The sequence below is a fragment of the Paramisgurnus dabryanus genome, chromosome 1, assembly GCF_030506205.2.
Source record: "Paramisgurnus dabryanus chromosome 1, PD_genome_1.1, whole genome shotgun sequence".
Lineage (NCBI taxonomy): Eukaryota > Metazoa > Chordata > Actinopteri > Cypriniformes > Cobitidae > Paramisgurnus > Paramisgurnus dabryanus.
In genome coordinates, this window is record NC_133337.1 from 59823714 (window position 1) to 59832537 (window position 8824).

Below are 8824 nucleotides of genomic sequence, written 5' to 3' on the forward strand. Positions count from 1 at the left end.
TGCAGAGTATGCAAGGCATATGGGCCCATGAGTACGCTAAGGGGCCCCACCGTCATCACTTTTCCATTTTTTTTTTTTGTACACGTTTAATTATTAACACTATAGTAAAATGTAAAGTAAATGAATATAAAACTAATGTAAATGACTTTGTGATAAGTAAAATTGAAACACTTTTTATAACAGCGTGCAACCATGACCTTGTAGATGCAATTACATATTTGGCGGTTCTGGTGGTTTTTAATTTGATTGTGCAGGGGCCTCATTTATAAAATGCTGCGTAAAAAACATCCTAAATTTGATCTTGCGATCATTTAACAAAAATGCGTACGTGTGATTCATAAACCGAACGTACGCGCAGAAAACGCGCGTACCCCTTTCAAATCTATAAATCAGAAATGAACTTGAACTTGTGCGTGCAGCCGAGCAGTTTCAGATCTCCGCCTTTAAACGATGCGTAATTAATGTCAGACATATAAAAAGCGCTTGTCAATGTTTAAACCCAATTTCAAACAGCAAGAATGGCTTATATTTTCAAAAACCTGCAGCAATCAGACAAGCAAAAGTGCGTACGTCTGCTCAGGCAACCGGCGCTAAGCACTTTTCCACGTCAAAGACGGTTTTTATAAATATGGACTTTGCCGTGGATTTTCGCCTACGCACACTTTACGATCAAATCTGTGCGTACGCAGGCTTTATAAATGAGGCCCCTGGTATGGATATGGGTGGGTACGCAACATTTTGGTTTGGGATCAGTTTGGTGGGTTTGCTATGCAATCCTTTTAAGTTACCACAAACAGTCGAAAGCCCTACTGTTTGGCATTTCAAGGTAAGATCTCACATGCCACTAAAAAGCGCTCATGCTGATCCGTAAACTGTTTGTTTCATGAAAAATGTAAAATATTTGTGTTAAAACAAAAGGACAGCAAGGCCTTTATTAAAGGAAATATTAGGATAGCGACTGCTGAAAAATAGGCCATTGCATTTCTAAGACGGACAATTACTTAATAGGCGTAGTTAAAAATATTATTTTCTGCAATTGTGGAATCTTTATTAAATAAACATGAAATAGGTCTTAGCCATTGTAATTGAGTTAAATTTTAAATGACTAAGAGCTGGTTTTAATGTGACAGCGCATCATTTTCAAAGTGAAAGTGATTCATTTTTATTCAGGTTTGCAACGGAGGTTTAGCCCTTAGTACAGCCATTATAAACGCTATATCAGATTGTTTTTAACATGTATCCGAATAGAGAATGTCTGTTCTATATTTATGTTTAAGTATTGTTTTGTTTAAATATTGTTGTAATGTTGTTACTGTTTTGTTTAGACTGTATTATTAAGACCGATTATTAAGACTGTAATTTTAAACGCTATATATGGGGCGTTGTAATGGATTGAAGGCTAATATGACGGTAAAAATAGAGTGAATCATAAGACATAATTTTCGAGTTTAATTTAAGTTTTGTTTGCTTTAAATGTTTGCTTAAAATAAATTTCGTTTAATATAATTAGTCTCTTAATTTTAATGAATGTTTTGTTGATAAGTGTTGTGAATATTAAAGAAAAAGTACATTAAAAAGAACACCGTGCATCAAATATAAACTACTGCAATATGCTATCAAATGCCAAAACATGCAGTATTATTTTTGTAATAATACAGTTGTTGTTGGATGTGCAAAATCATATTATGGATTGCGGCATGCTTTTGACTGAAAATCAACGTCATATGTAAAACTTTAGCCGATCGTGCTTTTTGCAATTTCTGTGTCACTGGCTAAGGGCGTGTGTGGGCGAGGCACACACTTTAAAAAAAAATCAACGTCATATTAATTTTTAAAACTTTTGCCGGCCACGCTTTTTGTCATGAGCGGAGGACGCGTGTGGGGGTTGCGGGAAACACATACGCGCACAGAGAACAACGACATAAAGAGAATATAAGTTATTTGGTGTTTTCTGATGAATACAATCGGTTTGTAAGAACATTTTTAAATGGACTAAATGGACTATAAGATCATCAATATGAATTTAATTGAACTCTGAAGAATGAACTATTATAGGCTAAACATAAATGTACACATTTCGCTTCAGATCTCCGCCTTTAAACGATGCGTAATTAATGTCAGACATATAAAAAGCGCTTGTCAATGTTTAAACCCAATTTCAAACAGCAAGATTGGCTTATATTTCCAAAAACCTGCAGCAATCAGACAAGCAAAAGTGCGCACGTCTGCTCAGACCCTGACGTGGCGCTAAGCACTTTTCCAATATGAAGAATGAACTATTATAGGCTAAACATAAATGTACACATTTCGCTTCTAAAACCGCACAGAAAACTCGACTGGCGCGACTTTCAAAGCGCCTTCCATAGATTTCCATAGATTCAGAAATGCATTTCCATGAATTATTCTTCTTTTTGTTATCTCTTTAAAATCAGTCATGTGAATGTTTTCTGCCATTCCAGATTAAAATGGTATTCGTTTTTCGAATAGCCTAAATCTTTTTTTTGCTTCATGCATTTATTTTTAGGTGCAAATGCGACTTGTAAAATTAAATAAACGCACTCAACTGAGTAATTTTCTATAGCTACACATTATGGTATGAAAATCAAACAATCATCTAAAGAAAGGGGCCCAAAATTTTGTCTCGCATACCCCCCTTGTAACAGTTCATTGCGCCCCTGATCCTCGGTATACATAAAAGGTAGGTGAGAATTATTGGGATTTTAGACTATTTCTCATTAGATTCGGATGTTAGTATATTGAAGTTGTATTCAAAAATGCCGACTTACATACTAGGGGAAATCAGTATGTGAAAAAAATAGTATGTCCAAATCCTCAGTATTCATAAAAAGAGTAGGTGAGAAATCCCTACTGCGTCTGCCCAGATTCTGAAACAAGCGTTGATGGATACTTGTCAATTCCACCAAAGCAATTGTCATATACCAGCAACGCAGGTGTAAATGTGAGTAGCTATTACAAACAAATAACGCAGTTCCTTCTGTTAAAAACGCATTTGTTGAACTACTGAACAGTAAACTGTAACTTGTTAAAGGTTCAAAGACTTTATACATTAAGGGCATTAACTTCGCAAACACTGAAAACGAGAAAAATGCGTTTAAAGTTTTTTACTGCAATTTTGGCACACACGTTTCTCTGAAATGGGACAAAATTGAACCAGGAGACTTTGTCACAAGACATGTCTCACAAAGCCAATTTCAACCTTTAACTCAATTTCGACCAAATGTGACCCGTCACGGAAACCAGTGACACAAGCCGGCAGCACAAGTTTCGAGAAAATGAGAAACACCGTTTTTTTTATTTTTTTTTATTTGTGATTTTCGTTTCATTGCAGAATCTGTTTGTAGTAATTAATGACTTGTTGTTCTTAACTCGGAAGACTTCCGTTCATCTTTGGAACACAGTTTAAGATGTTTTAACATTAGATTTAGAGCTTTCTGTCCCCTTCATTGAAAATCTATGTATGGTTTCCATGTCCAGAAAGATAATAAAAACATCATCAAAGTAGTCCATGTGACATCAGTGGGTCAGTAAGATTGTGTTGAAGCATCGAAAATACAGTTTGGTCCAAAAATAGCAAGAATTACGACTTTATTCAGCATTGTCTTCTCTTCCGGCTCGAGCGTGAAGTTACGTGACTGCAGTGACGTGGCTGCCCTGTTCCTCAGACATGTTTGCTAAGTTTTTTTTTTCAAACTTATAGCGTACGTCTCCCCAGACTGTAAAGCTCAGGCGCACAAAACAAAAGAAAAATAAAAGAAGTTGGGGCGGAACAAATAACAGTCAGCCGCATCGTACGTCAGTCGCGTCACTGACTTTATGCGGTGCCGCAGTCGGATGACGTCAAAGTACCGCGAGAGCTCTTCAAGAAATCTTATAGAGTAGTTTAATTTCGACTCACTCTCGCGGTACTTTGTCGTCATCTCTTTTTTCAGTTCTTGCAGCGCAGCATGAGTCCAAACACACAGAAGTTACACAGAGATCGTTGTATTCTTTATATAATTGGCTACATGTTTTGTCTATCAATATTTTCCATGAAGTCATTGGCTGATGGAAAAACGAGGGAGGGATTGGTAACATCTCTAAAAGACGTCACCTTTTCGACGGCGCGTAGTTACTGTGCTTTGGCTTTGTAGGCCAGTATAGTATATTTGTTATGTGATTTATCTTTAAAACACGTTTTCTAATTTTTAGCTAACAGGGGAGCTCCATTAAGCTCACGTAGGCTTGTCTCAGAAGTGGTTTTACACACATTCTAAACCATAAACATATTAAAACACATACTAAATGTATATTTACCATCTATATACTACAGAAATTAATTAAACATCTATTTAAATGTTGAGTTGTAGTTTATTTTAACTGTTACTGGATCAACCATGTGCCCATTAAAGGCTCTCTAAGCGAATATGTTCGACGTCACTTGTTGTTGATATTTGAACTGTTTTCAAACAAACGGAGCGTAGCTAACTCCTCCCCCTCCCTTTCGTGCTTTCGTGAACGCGACCAACCCCCACCCCCAAATCCTTTTTGGCGTTTATTGGCTGTAAAGCTTTGTTTTGTTTCGTGGTGCAGGTTTGGCCACTGTGTGTATATTGAAGTTTGTAGAGCCTGGGCTGTCTACAGAGATTGCGTTTTTTTACAGTTTGATCAGTGGTCAGGTAGCAAGCAGATAGTGAGGAGATGTGTGCTGTATGTAACAAAAAATGTTTTATGGTCTAAAACTCGTAAATTCGCTTAGAGAACCTTTAAGCATGATGGTGGAGTGATGAGTATGGGTTGATGAGGGAGATTCTGGTGCACGAGGAAAGCCACGATCCCTGAGGATGCACTTGCCTGCAGTGGATATAGGCTGCCAGCATATACACAGGGCTGTTCCTCAGCACACTGGAATCATGCCCAGACCAAGGATATCCCACAAAGTGCTCAGCTGCTTCATAAAAAAGCTGCAGAATTGCCACAGCTGTGTTGAAATGGCAGTAAATAATGTGATATGTTAGAAAAAACATTTGAATAAAGTTTTGTTTTATATGGTTTAATATGGCCTCTATTTTCATTTATAAAATAAAACTTAATTATTCATGCATTAATTAACAATTTATTTAATTACTTAATTATTGCTTGACTGAAAATGTATGTTTTTACATAGGCTGCATTTGTATAGTTTGTTTTCAAGCATAGCTGTCATCTGACAATACATATTAAATTACAGATTGCTTGTTTTACTCATTTTTGTCCACTAAAAATGTGTTTGTTTTGTTATTGGTCAGCATTTGTCAATAGCATAACTGTTGGGGTGGGCTGGCAATGTATATCTGGGGTTTTCTCCAAAGGCGAAATCTTCAAGCAGCTGCCCAGTGTCTCCTTTTGTCCAGACATTTCAACCATTGCAAACACTGACAGAGACCGTACAAAGTTGGATTGTCAAGTTACTGATGTAATCAGGGGTTAGTGCACCTGTCCCTCATACAAGTGCATACATTTTCATGCCTGTTATTAGTCTTGTTTGAGTTCTGTGGTGCCGGAAGAACCAACAGTCAGATGACATCAATGTACCACGAGAGCGATTAGAGAAATCATACAAATCATAAATCATATCGCCCTTGCATTATTGTGATATTATCCTTCTCCCGCTCCTTGGGGCGTGCATGAACTTGAACAAGCCTATTATTTCATAGGTCACATGATGACGTCAACATGGCAGATGATATCTGTTAAGGACCACCCACCGGCCCAACAACAAAAAACCAATGGCATGGGTGAAGGGATCTCATGTTAATAAGAATAATTCATTAAATTAGATTTCAATTTATTTCTTTGACCTCTGTGCCTAATTATAATCTGACTCCAATTTATAATTTATCAATATTATTCTGATGCTGAGCACACTTTAAATATTTACCATTATTAATACAATACAATTATTAATTCTCTTAATTTATTATTTAGAATTAATTACATTCACCTAGAGAATAAAATGTCAGTCTGGAGGTGCTAAGGCAGTTCCAAACATCTGGGTGTAAATGCATTCTCCTTTTAACCTAAAATAAAGTCAGCTGTATTCTTGCCCAGCAGGTTACACTTAAATCAATCATTTTGTATTCGATTCATCAATCAAAGATATTAACATTGATATCAAACTTAAAGATTAGCATAGAAAATAAAAATCTAAGTCATATCTGGCAATGGACATGCTGGCTACAGAGTACTTCCATAATGGATATAATACACAAACTGAGTTGTGAAGATTCTTGTTAAAGATTTCTTCCAGTATGCTTTAATACACACACAAAGTGCAGGAAGCTTCTTATTTAAGAATGCTTCCATTCTGTTTGAATACAAATGGACCACAAAACCAATCATAAGTCGCACGGATAAATAGTAGCAATAGCCAACAAAAACATTGTTTGGGTCAAAAAGAAAAATTTTTATGCAACAATCATTAGAACATTAAGTAAAGATCATGATCCATAAAGATATTTTATACATTTCCTGCAGTAAATATAAATAAAAATGTATTTATCGTTAGTAATATGTGTTGCTAAGGACTTCAATTGAACAACTTTAAAGACAATTTTCTTAATATTTTAATGTCTGCCCACCAACCACTTCCCGTTTAATTTATTTTACTTCATTACTTCTTTTTTTTTAAAATTTTTTCTTCTCATAATATTTCATAATATAGTATCTAATATATACTATATCCTCTATAGCAGTGTTTCTCAAACTTTTTCAGCCCAAGGACCGCTTTATCTTCCAATTTTTTTCTGAGGACCACCTAACAGAATCCCACTCTAACACTCCCCCAAAAAACAACAAAATAGGAAGGATAAGCTAAGTTTAAGTTTAATATGCAACTGTTTCAAGTCAAAAACGAATTTTTTAAAAACAAATGCAATACTACGTTCAGAAATTATTATATGAATTTTAACTCATCTGAAAAAGTAAATGTGAAATGAGTTGCAGCTTAGTATGAACAACAAACTGCAAGTGTGAAAAAAAATGCAATTAAACATACTATAACAGCCTAGGTCCCACTTAATGTCATTCCAAAGAGCCATTAGTTTAAAACTGAGGTGGTGGGTATATGAAGTCTATGGTTGTAACTATGGTAACAATAAAAAACTGAAAAAAAAAATGTTCCCCTTAATGTCCGAAATCACTGAAATTACAGGGATTTTACACATGAACAAAAACTATTACATTTCAAAACTAATAGATCGGTGGATTTTAGCTGCTTTCAGTTGACGCTTGATCTTTTATTTTGACTCCTCTGTGGTTTAGCCAACCGATCCATTTTTACATTATTAAAACAGAAGGGCAAGAACTGATATCACAGTTTCGCAAGTGCATGAAAAATCTACATAAATAAGTGACGATTGTATAAACACTTGCCTAGTTTAGGTCATCTTTTGGTGGACCACTGAGGGGGTTTGGCGGACCACTCTCTATAGGATCAGATTAGTCTGTCTCTCTCAAGTGTTTTTCCCCAAAGGACTTTTTCCTCTAAAATAGTTTTTTTTTCTCATAGTTTTTCAACCCTATAGGAAACCAGCTGACATGGGATTAACTTAGAACTCTCTTCTTTGCGTTACATTACTACTCCGCTCGCTAGTACACTCTTAAAAGAATGTGTCAAAACAACACATGTTGTATCTAGTTAAGGACAACAATTTGTGTTGTTTTAACACACCTTTGCTTCCATCAAGCCCAGTGATGAGCCTCAGGTGAAAAGACCACACCCACACGAACATGAGCACTGGTTGGGACCTAACATCTCCCGCCCCTATTTTTTCTTCTTCCCCAATAATATTGCTATATTAAAATATCAGTACTGGTCAGTCACATAGCAATTACAATTTTTATGGACAAAAGCAAGCGGTAACATCACAGTCATCCTTTTTTAGCTTACCCCTATCCATCCTCTCACACACTTATGCAGTCCGGATCTTAGAAGCAAGCAAAAAGGAAGGAAGAAAAAGAGAACAAGAATAATACCAAAGAAGAGACTTTCACTTGCCCCCACCCAATCTTTCAGAGCAAATACTGCGAGACAAAGTGTTCGCAAACACATTGTCCACGCCCTTAAGCATGATGTGCAGATTATATGGTTGTTAAAACAATACCCATCTCATCTACCACTGACTAAGACTTTGTATGGATTGTAGAATGGTTAATGGATTGTAATCCGCCCCCTACTTACAAAATGAAATATTGAAGAGTTAATATAAGAGCAAGTCGTTCATTTTCAATTACTGAATAATTATTTTGCTAAGTGTTACATTTACATGAAAAGTAACTGACTGGGTGATCAACCCAATCCCCTACCACTTGAAGGAGAACCCCACCTGCCCTGACCTTCCTAGCATCCACTTGGATTTCAAAAGGTCTATCAAACTGCAGCGCTGCCAAAATCGGAGCGGAGGACATAAGTTTGAAGATTGATAAGTTTGAAGTTATCAAAAGTTTTTCTAAGGACCATACAATCCCTATTTAAAAAACACCTAAAACCAGCAAAAGCTGGTTAGCTGGTTTTAGATAGTCTCCCAGCTTGGTATTAGCTGGTTTTGCTTGTGTAGCAAGCTGGTCTAGCTGTGTTTTGGTCACTTCTTAAGCTGGTCTAGCTGGACTAGAAGACCAGCTGACCCACCAGCTTGACCAGCTTTGCCAGGCTAGGAGGACCAGCTTATACAAGCTACTGCCACCTTAAACCAGCTAAAACCATCTACCACCTCATGCTGGTCTTAGCTGGATTTTTCAGTAGGATAAGCCAAGCTTTTCAGCAAATTGGTTAATGGAGATACCAAAG